At 45.6% G+C, this 15,074-nt stretch overlaps 1 protein-coding gene across 1 annotated transcript in view; it reads right to left on the reverse strand.

The window, feature by feature from the left end:
• The window catches only part of AFF3 (ALF transcription elongation factor 3), a 555,628-nt gene that overhangs the window by 65,556 nt on the left and 474,998 nt on the right, over nucleotides 1-15,074 (reverse strand). The window lies entirely within an intron of this gene.

The following is a 15,074-nucleotide window of genomic DNA, read 5'->3' on the forward strand; positions in this document are numbered from 1 at the left end:
CAGTGGAAGAAGGATGACAGTCCTGGGGAGGACGGATGGGGATGCTTTAACACAGTGATGACACAGCAGAAGGGCCCGTACCTTGGAGGAAAGGGAGAAGCCTGGTGGGTCCTGGGCTCACCTCGTGGAGGGGCTGACCTGTTAGGGGATCCAGGGTTTCAAAAGGGACAGTGGGGGTTTCCCTGGTGGCGCAGTGGTTGAGAATCTGCCTGCTAATGCAGGGGACACGGGTTCGAGCCCTGGTCTGGGAGGATCCTACATGCCGCGGAGTGACTAGGCCCGTGAGCCACAACGACTGAGCCTGTGCGTCTGGAGCCTGTGCTCCGCAACAAGAGAGGCCACGATAGTGAGAGGCCCGCGCACCGCGATGAAGAGTGGCCCCCGCTTGCCGCAACTAGAGAAAGCCTTCGCACAGAAACGACGACCCAATACAGCAAAAATGAAATAAATTTAAAAAAAAAAGGGACAGTGGAGCTGAGATGGAGGAGGGCATTTCAGGAGGAAGCAGCCACAAGCTAAGTCTGGAAGATGAGGAAGGCCTGCGAGCTGTTGCAGGCCGTGGTGGAAGGCTCAGTCCAGGAGTGAAGGCTCCCGGGAGGGGCCTGGACATGGGAGCCTCTCCCTTGGCCCTCCTACTAGCATTCTAGAAACGCAGGGAGCCTTCTTTCTCAAAGAACTGCAACCCCGAGTCAGTGAAAGGATTCAGTTGGGTTCCCCCTCAGTGGGGGCCTGATTCTTGTGTGAACCCTTGCCTATCATGCCACCCACTCCAGACAAATGTCCTTTAATCTCTTCCCCATCTGCCTTCGTAACAGGAGCTTTTTATTCCATAGTTAGAAATAAATGGCTTAGATTGAAAATGTTTCCTAACACTGACTGACACATATTCAAAATTAGTAATAATTAGGGTGGACATATAATTTATGGTCTAAACCAGGGCATTTTGGTTTTTTAAAAAAATTGTGGTAAAATACACATAAAATAAAATTCGCTATCTTAGCCATTTTTAATCGTACAGTTCAGTAGCATTAAGTATATTCACGTTGCTTTGCGATCATCACCACCCTCTATCTCCAAAACTCTCTCCATCTTACAAACCAGAAACTCCATACCCTTTACACACTAACTCCCCATTCTCCCCTCCTGCAGCCTCTGACGCCCACCATTCTACTTTCTGTCTGGATTTGCCGGCTCTACATACTTCATATAAGTGGAATTACACAGTTTTAATCTTTTTTGGAACTGGCTTATTTCACTTAGCATAATGTCCTCAAAGTATATTATGTAGCACATGTCAGAATTTCCTTCTTTTTTTAAGGCTGAATAATATCCCACTGTATGTAGAGAGCACTTTTTTTTTTTATCCATTCATCCATCTATGGATACCTGGATTGCTTCTACTGCTTGGCTATGGTCAATAATGCTGCTATGAAAGTGGGTCTGCAAATAATCTCTTGGAGATCCTCCTTTCGATTCTTTGAGATATATATCCAAAAGTGGAACTGCTGGATCACGCGGTAATTCTCTTTTTCATTTTTTGAGGAACTGTCGTATTGTTTTCCTATAATGGCTGCATGATTTTACATTCCCACCGACAGCGCACACGTTGTTCCAGTTTCTCCACATCCTCACCAAAACTTGATGTTTTCTGGTTTTTTTTTTTTGATAGTAGCCATCCTAATGGGTGTGAGGTGGTAACTCCTGGTGGTTTAAATTGGGACACTTTTAAGAGTGAGGGAGGCACTGCCTGTCATTACGCTGGGGCAGAGGCACCTGCTGGGGCCCATGGTGACTGCCGCTATACTCAGTCCGGGGAGTCACACCAGAAGTGCTGCTCCCGTGCCCTCAGATCTACGGGGGCTGGGGGCGCAGAAGCCCAGTGTGCAGGGCTTTGCAGCAGAGCAGCCTGACAGTCTTTGGATGGGGCACAGTTCTTCCCTGTCATCTACCTGCTACCTAGCTGCTGGCATTCCTGAGTTGCAAAGGTGGAAGAAAATTTTGCAGATTATCTCCAGGTAATCAAGGCGCTGACAGTTTTGGAAGCTCAAGGAGGCTCTGTAGAGACAGGATTTTAAATAAGTTGGCATCCCCAAGCACTGCTATTTACTGCATAGTAAACACAATGAAAATTTAGGCTTGTCGAAATTCACATTCTGGTTAGGAGAAGAGCGGGCGTTTGAACCTGGCTGGGCTGATAATAAAGGCAGTGCAGTTAACTACTATGCTATACTCGTACAGCTAGTTAGCTGTGTGCTTCAAATAATCCACATCTCTAACTGGATCTGTTTTTATACCTGTCATTTTATTTTAGATTGGGGTATTTTATATGATAATTTTTGGTTGTGACAAACATTCTCCATTTACGTGTAAAGATTTATTACGTAGGTCAATATAGATTATGAGTAAAGCTTTAGAGACCCAAACAAAAGGTAGATGCATAGAATAGTGAACAAATTAGTGGTTACCAGTGGGGACAGGGAAGGGGGAAGGGTAATGTAGGGGCAGGGGGAAGAAAAAAAGGGTTATTATGGGATTATATGCAATCACGTGTGTGAAAGTTTTGAAAACTGTAAAGCATTATAGAATGGAAAAATATCTTTCAATTAAAAATTAAAAATAATAAAGGACAGATACTAATGCAGTTACTGAGAAATTAAACAGATGAATCAGTTCTTAATCCTGATAAATGCTTTAACAACAACAACAAAAATACAGATGCACAGAATGCAGTATGATGATACAGGAAACTACCTCATGGGCAAGTTGGGTTTAATGAACATAAGAATGGCTCAAGGTTAGGATGGCAACATAGAAACTCAGTTGTTTTTATGCTTGGTGATCCAGGATATTTACGGGAAGACAGATTATATCAAAGATTGTATAAAGATTGTTCTTTATCCTGAGTATCTAATATTCCAAGCATCCCATGTCCAGTCTACTAGGTGCCCCAAATAAAGAAACAAAATGACCAATTATACTGTTTTAATGTTTCCTAATTTACAGATTTTTTTTTTTTTTTTTGGCTGTGTTGGGTCTTCGTTGCTGTGTGTGGGCTTTCTCTAGTTGTGGCAGACGGAGGCTACTCTTCGTTGTGGTGCGTGGGCTTCTCATTGCGGCGGCTTCTTTTGTTGCAGAGCACGGGCTCTAGGCTTCAGTAGCTGCAGCATGCGGGTTCAGGAGTTGCGGCACGTGGGCCCTAGAGCGTGTGGGCTTCAGCAGTCGTGGCACGCAGGCTCTAGAGTGCAGGCTCACTCGTTGTGGTGCACGGGCTTAGGTGCTCTGAGGCATGTGGGATCTTCCTGGACCAGGGATTGAACCCATATCCCCTGCATTGGCAGGCGGATTCTTAACCACTGCGCCACCAGGGAAGTCCCTATAGATTTATTATTTTAGAACTTTGACCAAATCTACACAAACTAAAACATTCTCAAGGCTTTACAGTGGGTATTATTCAGGTTCTACTCTGAGTATGGAAAAAGAGGAAACTACTGTTAAGGTATTCTTCAGCCAACACCATCCTGCTGTTAAGAGGCAGTGCTCTGAGGAAGGATTCTAGTTGTAAAATATCTAATAGTATTCTAATAACAGATTATAATATAACTATTACTATAATGACGCCATGATTTTAGTAACTGGGACATCTCAATTAACTTTTCCAGAAAAGCAACTGGATGCCAACAGCATCTCTATATTGATTTTGGATATATTCAATTTATGATACAACTTTAAAATCATTATATTTAATGTCATGTTCGCTGTAAACCACTTGAAGTAATTCTGTCTTTAGTTCACGTTATAGATTCAACAAACAAGAAAAAAATAAGTTGGAGTCCTGTGTAAAGTAATTTTGAATTAAGATTGCCACTTCAGTGATTGCTTTTTTATTATAATATTTACCACCATTGCCATTGTGTAACTTATTAACTACTATTGGAGAAAAGCCACAGCCATCCCTAGGTTGGGGTATAAAGGGTTAAGAGTAAAGGAGGGAATGGGGTGTTTTGAAGTTACCCTTTATTCCTCATCAAAGGTAAGAGCTATTCAAGTTGCTTTTTCTTTTTTTTGCAGCAACTCTACTACTAAAAAGTGGGCCATTTGTAATCAGCCTTTTCAAACATAGCTCTCTTGCAAAAATAATCTCCCAGAGCCTGACAACAATGGCTTGAGATGGCCAGAGCGAGCATTACTCTCTCCACTTTACAGAGGAGAAATTAAGCCCTTGTCGGTGTGACATCCCTTCTGAAGGAGGCTGTGTGGTCTCCACTACCAAGGGTCTTCCTCTCACTTGACTAAGGCAAGAACTCGGGAATGATGGATGACCCGTGCCCAAAGGAACAATATATGGGCAGGGTGAAGCAGGCAATTCAGCAGCTCATTATCATAGTGATGAGGGCCACACAAGAGGCAAGTGGAGGGTGCTCTGGGGGCGGACGGCAAAGGCAGGAAGGCCTAATGGGGACCGGCTGTTTCAGCTGTGCCCTGAAGCATGGATAGGGATAGCCAGGCATGTTGGAGGGGAGGACAGGGGAGAAAAGACCCTGCTCTAGGCGGAAGAAATAGCATGTGTGCAGGGGTAGGGGAACTAAAACTCCTGCGCCTCGACTCACAAAATGAGTCTGTAACAGCGCCTGGGCTTGAAGGGGACCCGAGGAGTGCTGTTAGTTGAGCTCCTACTGTGACATCTCTGCTTCTTTTTTATTCTTTTCCATTATAGTTTATTACAAGATATTGAATATAGTTCCCTATGCTATACAAGTAGGACCTTGTGGTTAATCTATTTTATATACAGTACCTTGCATTTGCCAATCCCAAACTCCTAATCTATCCCCCCCCCACCCACTTTCCCCTTTGGTAACCGCAAGTCTGTTCTGTCTGTGAGTCTGTTTCTGTTCTGTATGTAAGTTCATTTGTGCCATATTTTAGATTCCACATATAAATGATATCATATGGTACTTGTCTTTCTCTGACTTACTTCACTTAGTATGATAATCTCTAGGTCCATCCATGTTGCTGCAAATAGCATTATTTCATTCTTTTTTATGGTTGAGTAATATTCCAGTGTCTATATACGTACCACATCTTCTTTATCCACTCATCTGTCGATGGACATTTAGGTTGTTTCCATGTCTTGGCTATTGTAAATAGTGCTGCTATGAACATAGGGGTGCATGTGTCTTTTCGAATTAAGAGTTTTCTCCAGATATATGCTGAGGAGTAGGATTGTAAGATCATATGGTATGCAAGATCATACTATTTTTATAGTTTTTAAAGGAACTTCCATATTGTTCTCTATAGTGGCTGCACCAGTTTACATTCCCACCAAGAGTGGAGGAGGGTTCCCTTTTCTCCTCACCCTCTACAGCATTTATTATTTGTAAACTTTTATTTTATTTATTATTTTTCTGTTGGTCAAGCCACGTGGTTTCTGGGATCTTAGTTTCCCCACCAGGGATTGAACCTGGGTCCTCGGCAGTGAAAGCACCAAGTCCTAACCACTGGATGGCCAGGGAATTCTTGTGTAGACTTTTATGTTTCATTTATTTATTTTTAAATTTTATTTATTTCTTTTTATTTTTGGCTGTGTTGGGTCTTCGTTGCTGCACATGGGCTTTCTCTAGCTGCAGTGAGCGGGGGCTACTCTTCGTTGCAGTGCTCGGGCTTCTCATTGCAGTGGCTTCTCTTGTTGCGGAGCACAGGCTCCAGGTGCGCGGGCTTCAGCAGTTACAGCATGCAGGCTCAGTAGTTGTGGCTCGCGGGCTCTAGAGCTCAGGCTCAGTAGTTGTGGTGCACGGGCTTAGATGCTCCGCAGCATGTGGGATCTTCCAGGACCAGGGCTCGAACCCGTATCCCCCTGCATTGGCAGGCCGATTCTTAACCACTGCGCCACCAGGGAAGCCCCCTGTGTAGACTTTTAAATGATGGCCATTCTGACCAGTGTGAGGTGATACCTCATGGTAGTTTTGATTTGCATTTCTCTAATAATCAGTGATGTTGAGCATCTTTTCGTGTGGCTGTCAGCCATCTGTATGTCCTCCTCGGAGAATTGTCTATTTAGACCTTCTGCCCATGTTTTGATTGGGTTGTTTGTTTTTTTTGTTATTTATTTGTATGCACTGTTTGTATATTTTGGAAATTAAGCCCTTGTGGGTGTGACATCCCTTCTGACACCCAGAGAGAGCCCCTGTGGTCTCCACTACCCAGAGGCTTTGCCTCACTTGACTGAGGCAAGGAAGTCAGGATGACCGGTGAGCAAAGGAACAACATATGGGCAGGTTCACATTTTAAAGACTCACAGGGGCACAGAGCTGCTGTAGGGATGTGAGCCAAATTTGGCCTTCATTTTGAAATGTTAGTGAATAGCTAATATTTCTCCAGCCAGTTGGAAGGAAAAAAAATCTTCAAGAAATATGTCTTAGGCAATCCTGCTGGCTTGGCTCTCCTTCCCTCATCGTATAAGTCCATCTAAGCACGACCATAGTGCTTTTCGAGTTTCCTGCCATCTTCTATTTTAAGAGCACAGAAGGAAGGCTGAGATCCCTAGAAGTACTTTCTTGGAGAGAAGAGAACTGGATGAGGTCTGTCCTAACACGCAAGCCCCCAGCAGGATCCTTCGTGGGTGTGTGGTCATTCCTGTTTTACATTCAAACGTGAAGCGGACAAAGATGAAACACGATTAAACGTGCCTCTGCTCTGACACACGGGCAAGGGCAAGGGCAGCTCATGGCCCTGCACGCGGTGCTCAGGCCCGTGTCGTGAGTGCAAGGCCGCGGCAGGCTGGGTTTTGTCCTGTTTCAAGGGGATTCTGTAGGCAGAGCAAGGATGAGGCCCTTCGCCACCCGCTCGGTCTGCAAGGCCACACTGCTGCCCCAAAACCTGGGCTCCAGCCACCTTGGGCACATGACTCCATCCTCCAGGCCTCAGTTTCCCAGTGTGCAAAGTAGGGACAGTGACACCTACCCCAGAGGGCAGTCAGGGGGATGAAGTGGGATTAGGACATCAAGTCCCAGCACAGGACAGGGTGTGGTAGCCATGGGACCCTTGGAGGCCTGGGGGTGACCCTGAAGACCACAGGCCCCTGCCAGAGGGCTGGGGTATCATTCAGCTTTGTGCTCATCTTGCAACCACACCAAAGCCCCACTTGGCTGTCCTTTCAGAATTCTATCAAACAGTTCAGCGGCTGGGCAATGACTCAAAGAAAACGGGACTTCCTTCACACAGCCCTGCAAAAACTAATAAATACCCCAATTCTCTGTGCCTGTGTAGCGTCCATGGCTGACAGGGCCTTCACACATTCCATCCGCCTTCCCTCCCCCTGGCACCAGGATTGGGCTCGCTGAACAGGGGTTATATCTTCATTTTAAGATGAGGAGCCATGGCCTAAAGAGGCTCCCTGGCCATGAGCAGGGCAAATGGGGCCACAGGGAGGTCAAGTGGGGCCTCTGGACTCCAGGCCTGGGCTGGGCTTCTGGGGGCCCCATCCAGTTAGCGGAGCGGGGCCAGCAAGCAGGCGGACCTGGTCTGTGAGATGGGAAAAGGGGCCATGGCCTTTCCCTTCCCAAGGAGTTGGTGTGGTTTCAACATTTAACCCAACTGACCTGTAATTAATTAATGAGCGTTGACATATCGAACGCTGTCTCTCAGGACGGCAGGCGCAGTGGATACCGGGCAGCGTGTGAAACTCAAGGCCACGGAGGATTACAGGGAGAGGAGGCAAGCTTCAGGAATCTGCTCAGGTTAGATGGTAGACCCCGAATAACAGGGATGCAGATGGCTGGGCTCCGATGCCGGCTGATGAGGGCAGAGGTGGGCGCCGTGTTCTGCCGGCCAACGGGAGGATCCGGTATGGCAGCTGGCCCGGTAGCCAGCACGGGAAAGGTCAGCCTGCTCCCCTCCGGGGGGGGGGGGCACATTAACCTTTCAACACCAGCAGGGGAGCTCATCAGGCTCCAAAACACAGTCAGTAGAGCCAGCGGGCCAGCCGGCCAATGCTGGCCCAAGGCTGCCTCTGGAGGACGCCAGAGGCCTGAGTCACAGGAGGCAAGTGGTGAGGGGTCGGAGGCGGAGGGGCAGGCCCCGTGCCCAGAGTTAGCAGCAGGATGGGCAGCTCGCTCCAGCTGGCTCAGCATCCCCAGAGCGCTCGCTCCAGCCGGCTCAGCATCCCCAGAGCGAACTGGCCTGGGTGGGACTGTCTGGGAGGGAATAAGGGGGATGGAGAGGTGCTGGCCTGAAAGGCTCTTAAAGCAGAGAAAGAAGGCTCCAGGGCTTTGGCTAGTTTTCTCCACTAAAAGGAGATTAAAAACAAAACAAAACAAAAAACAGTTGTGGTGTCACGATTTAAATAAACTTTCATCAAAAGCAGCTAAGTAGTTTGGTTTTAAACAAAACAAAACAAAACAAAAAACACCACTAATCTATTCGTTTTAAAACTACCCACCCCACTACAAATGTTTCCCCAGCTGCCCTCCGTTTATTAAAGGCACAGACACCAGTGAAAGAGCGACAGACAGTGGCCTCAGTGTGTTAAGAAATATACATGGGTATTAAATATGCACCTTCTGTGAATTTTTTCCTGTAAAATATATGATTGGTTGCTCTTGGGTTTATTTTATGTTCAGTTCAATTTCCCAGATCTGAGTCAGTGTGAATGCAAAGTTTAAAAAGGGGGAAGGCGGGGGAGACTGCACTATATCTTCATGTGTAATCAGTTTAAATATTTGAATAGAACTGACCACTAATAACCAATCATCAACACATTCAGTGCAGGACAGCAAGTGCTTAATTCAATCTAAGTAGTTATTCAAGAATGTACAGGCATAATTCCACTTCAGATATATATACAAATATGTTTATATATAAATATGTATATATATATATAAATACGCGTATGTGTATATATATATATATATTTCTTTTTAAGAAAAGGAAAGATTTACTACTTGCAGCAAGTAAGGAGAACACCAGGGATCTTTTCCAAAGTAGTGTCTCCAGCAATATATATTTTTAAAAAGGAATAGGCAGTATTGAGAAATATTGAAAACTATGCTCATTACACAGTCTTGTATTTCTCTTAATTTTAACTTGGAGATGTCTCATGTATTGGATACATTAAAAATTTGGAGGGATGCATTAAAACTTAAGTGAACAACAAACATCAGACATACACGGTACCATCGTCCCTGGTCTAGAAGTGATGCAACACAGTGTTCAAAAGGGGTAACACACAGAGACAAAGCCTTCCAGCAAAAACAACTTCCAGTTCTGTCATTTAAATATTTTACCACTGGCAGCTCTATCAACTTAGTCTGAAGGAACGGGTCCAGAAGAGAGGAACACCGTGTGGACGGTAACAGGTCCAAGCTAGTAACCTAAGGGATGGTCCTAACTGTTAGGTCACTCCATCCATGGGGTGTCTTGTTCCTCTGGTCCCTTTCCTGAGGCTGGTTAAACCAGGCAGTGTGGACAATGAGCTTGGCTCTTCTGCAGCCACAGGTCCCTGGCGATAGGAGGGAGGTGGGTTGGGACCTGGGACCCTTAGCTGCAGTGCTTGCACCTGGACAAACATCTCCAGAACAGAATACAAAGGAACTATAAGGGACTAAACATGACTGCACGCATGCACAGTCAGGTCAGTTATGAACAGTAAGATACCAAAAGGCCACAAACCAAGTGCCACTTCTGAGCTGTCAGGAGCAAAAGCAGGGTCCTGCACACGATCCCTGCCCATGACACCACCAAGCGGGTGGGGACACCACCTAAGCCCCCCCTCCGGCCCCCACCTACAGATCCACCCCTACTTTCACCCCACATAACAGACCAGCTCGTCCCCTCTCCTCGGGGAGTGAGCAAGGGCACCTGTTACTTGTTTTTGCTCCCTTGTGCTACAGCACGAGTCCCAGTGAAGCCCTGCCTGAATTTCTTGTCTGTCATCTTATCAACTTCTATTGATTAAAGAGTCCAAGGATCTGAGTCAGTAACAAGAGCAGGGGAGGGATGGTGCGATACCGGAGGCACCTCTGCTAGCAGAGAAGGAAGGAAGGAAGAAATCTCCAGGCTGGAATCTAGCACCTCAAACCTGGGAGAGAGACGCCTGCTTCCCACTCTAGACATTTGAGAGAAGGGACCATCCTGAAGACCTGGGGATATTAGTACGTGCAGAGATGTACTCATTTTTTCTTTTTTATCGTGGCAAATACACATGCAAAATTTATGATTTTACCCATTTTTAAGCGAAAAATTCGGTGGCATTAAATGTATTCACATCGTTGTGCAGCTGTCACCACTACCATCCCTTAAATTTCTTTTTCTTTTTTAGTGAATGGAAGATGCTTTATATTCTATAGTGCTTTACAATTTTCAAAAGTCTCACACAGATGATCTCACATAATCCCATAATAAACCGTTTATTGTCATTCTTTTTGAACGAGGTTAAACCCCGCTAAGCATGCCCAGCTCGCATCACCCCAACTGCTCCTTTAGGTTCCTGGCAACTGTGGGCATTGACTAAAAGGGTTAACACTTCCTTTCACCCAGAGGTCCCTCCAGGCTGCATCCTCTTCACCCAGACCTCAGGCAGCGGGTCCACAAGAACCTGCAGGCATCCCCACCCCACGAAACCATCTTAACAGGTAACTAGTGGCTTCATACAACTTGTTATTCATTTACTCAAAAGACTGTTAACAGTTTCTTCCGGGCTGCTCTGTTCTATTGTGTAAAATACATGTTTGGGACCTTTTAAAATGTGTGTTATTTACCTGATAGAATTCAATGTCTTCCCTGGAGCCATTAAGTTTTATGGTGGAAATTAGTACTTAGGGGGACTTTTTTTTTAAATAAATTTATTTATTTTATTTATTTATTTTTGGCTGCGTTGGGTCTTCATTGTGGTGAGCAGGCTTCTCATTGTGGTGGCTTCTCTTGTCGCAGAGCACGGGCTCTAGGAGCGTGGGCTTCAGTAGTTGTGGCTCGCTGGCTCTAGAGCACAGGCTCAGTAGTTGTGGTGCATGGGCTTAGGTGCTCCATGGCATGTGGGATCTTCCGGGACCAGGGATCGAACCCATGTCCCCTGCATCGGCAGGCGGATTCTCAACCACTGCACCACCAGGGAAGTCCAGTACTTAAGGGAACTTTTTAAAAGCTGAGTTTTAGATTCGATAGCCTACGTTTGCTTACGATGCTAATGCAGTCAGCTGGGCTAACAGTCACCGAAGGACGGTCGGGGACACTTAGGTGGCAGTTAAGAAGAAGCAGTAAGGAGAGTGTGTCCACTTTTGTAAATGTCCATGGGTACCGCTGGCCCCGTTAGAGAAGAGAGCTCACACAGAGGCTCAGTTAGCATTCTTCTCTCTTTACAGGGCCCCCAAACAGATCTCTACCAGGGATCCCCCATGGTGTCTGAGAGTCATTGTTTGCTTTAGAAATAAGGATGATTTACTTTGAAAATAATAAGATGAATCCAATTCTTCGGGGATCAGCTGGAAAAGGTATCTGGAAATGACCCAGGATGACTTTTCCAGGTGAGTGAAGTAAGATGCTGACATAGGAGACACGGGTTGCTGCCTCCTCAGGGGTCAAGGTGAACTTACCCAGGACCCAGAGACCCACAGTTTGGCTTTGATGGGAGAACAGGCTAGATTAGAACCTATTACAAAGTAGGGATGGAACGAGCAATAGTAAGGGATAGTTCTTGGGCTTTGTTGATATTTATGTTTCTATAATGTCAAGGTAAAAACACGCTCCATACTATTAGTTATTCATGGTTTCATAAATTAAATCCACTCTGTCATATTTTCCTCTCTTTGTTTTTAAGCTTCCTGGCAGGACTTAAAGAGTACCTCATGGTACCTTGATGAGTGGATTTTCTTAGTGATGCAATAGAGTAATTACTATCGTATGGATACATTAACAAAGCCCTTTTTCTATTTATCGCCTCATTTAATCTGTCCATAACCCTAACAAGGAGGACATTATCACCATGCTGTTTATGCAACTGTGAGAGTTCAGGCTCAGATGGATAAATGCTTTGCCCAAAGTAAGTTCCAGCCCAAGCTCAAGGATTCAAAATCCCGTGCTTGCTTCATGACGTCTTGTAAAACAGAGAAGAGATTAGGGAAAGCTGGGCCAGAGGTTTGGTACTTTTTCCCCCTCCTTATCATGGCAGCAGAGATGAGTGGCATAATTTGAATTCTTGGTCTTTCACGTTTGAAAGGCATTGAGTCATTATTGAGCATTCTTTCTTTCTTTCTTTTTTTTTTTAGTTGAAGTATAGGTGATTTATAATGTTGTGTTAATTTCTCCTGTACAGCAAAGTGATTCAGTTATACATATATATATATATATATATATATATATATATATATATATACACATGCTTTTTTAAAAAACATCTTTATTGGAGTATAATTGCTTTACAATGGTGTGTTAGTTTCTGCTTTGTAACAAAGTGAATCAGTTATACGTATACATCTGTTCCCATATCTCTTCCCTCTTGCGTCTCCCTCCCTCCCACCCTCCCTATCCCACCCCTCCAGGTGGTCACAAAGCACTGAGCTGATCTCCCTGTGCTATGCGGCTGCTTCCCACTAGCTATCTATTTTACATTTGGTAGTGTATATATGTCCATGCCACTCTCTCACTTCGTCCCAGCCTACCCTTCCCCCTCCCCGTGTCCTCAAGTCCATTCCCTACGTCTGTGTCTTTATTCCTGTCTTGCCCCTAGGTTCGTCAGAACCTTTATTTTTTTTTAGATTCCATATATATTACACATGTTTTTTTTAATACTCTTTTCCATTATGGTTTATAATAGGATATTGAATATATTTCCCTGTGCTATACGGTAGGACCTTGTTTATCCATCCTATATACAATAGCTTACATCTGAGCAGTCATTCCATATACAGTATTACCTAGTATTCACGATGTGGCTCCTGTTCTCCACCCATTGTTGAGAACACACATAAACACATAAAGTGAGCAGAGGGCGGAAGCAGGTCTATGCCAGCGATTCCATGAGGTAGTGATGGAAGAGGATTGTAGGAGTCAGGGTAGTTGGTTAGTTAAGGTTTCCGTGGAAGATGAGGCTTGATCCCACGTTGGAGGGAAGCCGGGCTCCCCTGCCTCCTGCACTGGGCGGGTGTGGGGAGCTGGCACCCCTCTGGATGCCCACACCCCAGAGGAACGAAGGGCCTGCTGCCCCTGTTGACCCCCCAGCCTCTTGCTCAGGGTGCTCGTTCTGTCTGCAGAGAAAGCCGCTCTTCCCCTTTCCACGCTTGGGTCCCCTGATGCTCCCCTGCTTTACACGCTCCTTCAAATGCCCCCTCCCCGCGCCCCCTGCTCTGCTCTGAGAGGGCTTCGGGTCTACCTGCATCCCCCCAGGGACAATGATCTCTTTATAACTTGATGGGGTGGGAGGATGTTACTGAAGCTGCTAAGAGCATCAGCTAGAGTCAGACAGGCCATGCGGCAGCTTTACAGCCACAAGACTGTGGGTTGGTTACGTGTCTCTGTAACCCAGATTCACTAGGATTCTAGGGAAGGTATTTGGAAAATGAAATGAAATAAATGTTCATCTCTTTAAGGCCCTAATATCGAATTCCTCCTTCCTGGCTGTGCGGGTTATCGTGAGGATTAATGATAAGTGATGCGTGTGAAATGCTTGGTGGTGTACCTACACGCCACTGCTGTACTAACAAGGCCCAGGACCTTTAATACACACAGTAGACATTTAATACACGCAGTAGATCTGCGCATGTTTCCGCTACCACCCGTAAACTCCTGGAGAGTGGGATGCATGGGTAAAGCATTTTCGTGTCTACCACAGCGACTGATGTGACGCCTTACCCACTGCAGGGGGTCCGTACTATAAATGTGCATCAAATGAAGGAAGGAAAAAAAGAAACATGAATAATTGGTGGAGATAATATGGGAGAGCATCTTAAATCGTGTCCACAAGGGGAAGCACAGCAATGAGGAGTGGGGAGGGGGAGACAGGGAGCCGCCAGGGATCATCTCCGGGCAGGAAACTTCTCTAAGACATCCTACAGCTCTCTCTGGTTACTGATTTCTAAGAATTTAATTTCACTCTAATTGAATCGCACCGGATGCTTTCAATCTTCTGAAGGGTTTTTTTTTTTTTTTTTTTTAAGTTCCTGACCATCAAACTCTGCCTCCTGAGATGGTCTGCTGCAATGGCAGACAGCCATAGTGTCAGAAAACGATTTTCTATTTTAAGCCCCAATTTGCCATTGCTTAACCATAAAACATGGGTTCTGATTCACTCATTCATTTGTTCATTGTTTTCTTTCATTCATCCAATAACTTATTGTGTCTCCTAACGGCCAGGAACTGTGCTAGGTGCTAGGGATAAAAAGATAGCGAGGCAAGAAATGTACGGATTGTTATAATTACTAGTAGGAACAAAGTATTAGTACAGACTAAGCTATTTGTTACAATATAAAACGTGGCCTGAGCCACCTGCCTCTGACCCCACCCAAGCCTGTTTCCTTGCTGCGTGATGGGGATGAGAGAATTCTACTCCACACGAGTCCGAGGACCTGGAGTCTAGTCCCAGCTCTGCCACTTGCTACCTGTGACCTGGGGTGAGTCCATCACCTGTCTCAGGCTCAGTTTTCTTATCTGTAAAATGGGTCCTTTCTATCTCATAGGGTTATTGTGGGATCATAAAATGAGATAGCCAATGAGATAGGGCTTCTAAACTCTAAAGCTCTTTAAAAAAGTTTTACCAAAAAGACTTCATCATCAGAAGCCCCTGCATTGGAGAGACTGGAGACCATTGTGGGTCTCGAAGGTGGGGCTGATACATGTCCTCCTGCTACCTTGTCATCTTCCAAGTTGGAAATTTGAAACTTTCTTAAGAGTCCCCCAAGCCCCCTTTTTGGACCCTTAGAGAAGAGGCCAACCATTACCAGTGAGTGCCTGGCAACTGTGACTTTCTTCTTTAGACTCCAGGGACAGTATGTAAAATGTGACCTGGAAAGACACCCTTTGGTGCTGGTGGCCACTGCCAGCATGTTCCCTTGGCTTGGCTGAAACTGGTCCACTTGGCGACAGGTCAGGAA

This window comes from Mesoplodon bidens (assembly GCF_964165515.1).
Source record: "Mesoplodon bidens genome assembly, chromosome: 14".
NCBI lineage: Eukaryota > Metazoa > Chordata > Mammalia > Artiodactyla > Ziphiidae > Mesoplodon > Mesoplodon bidens.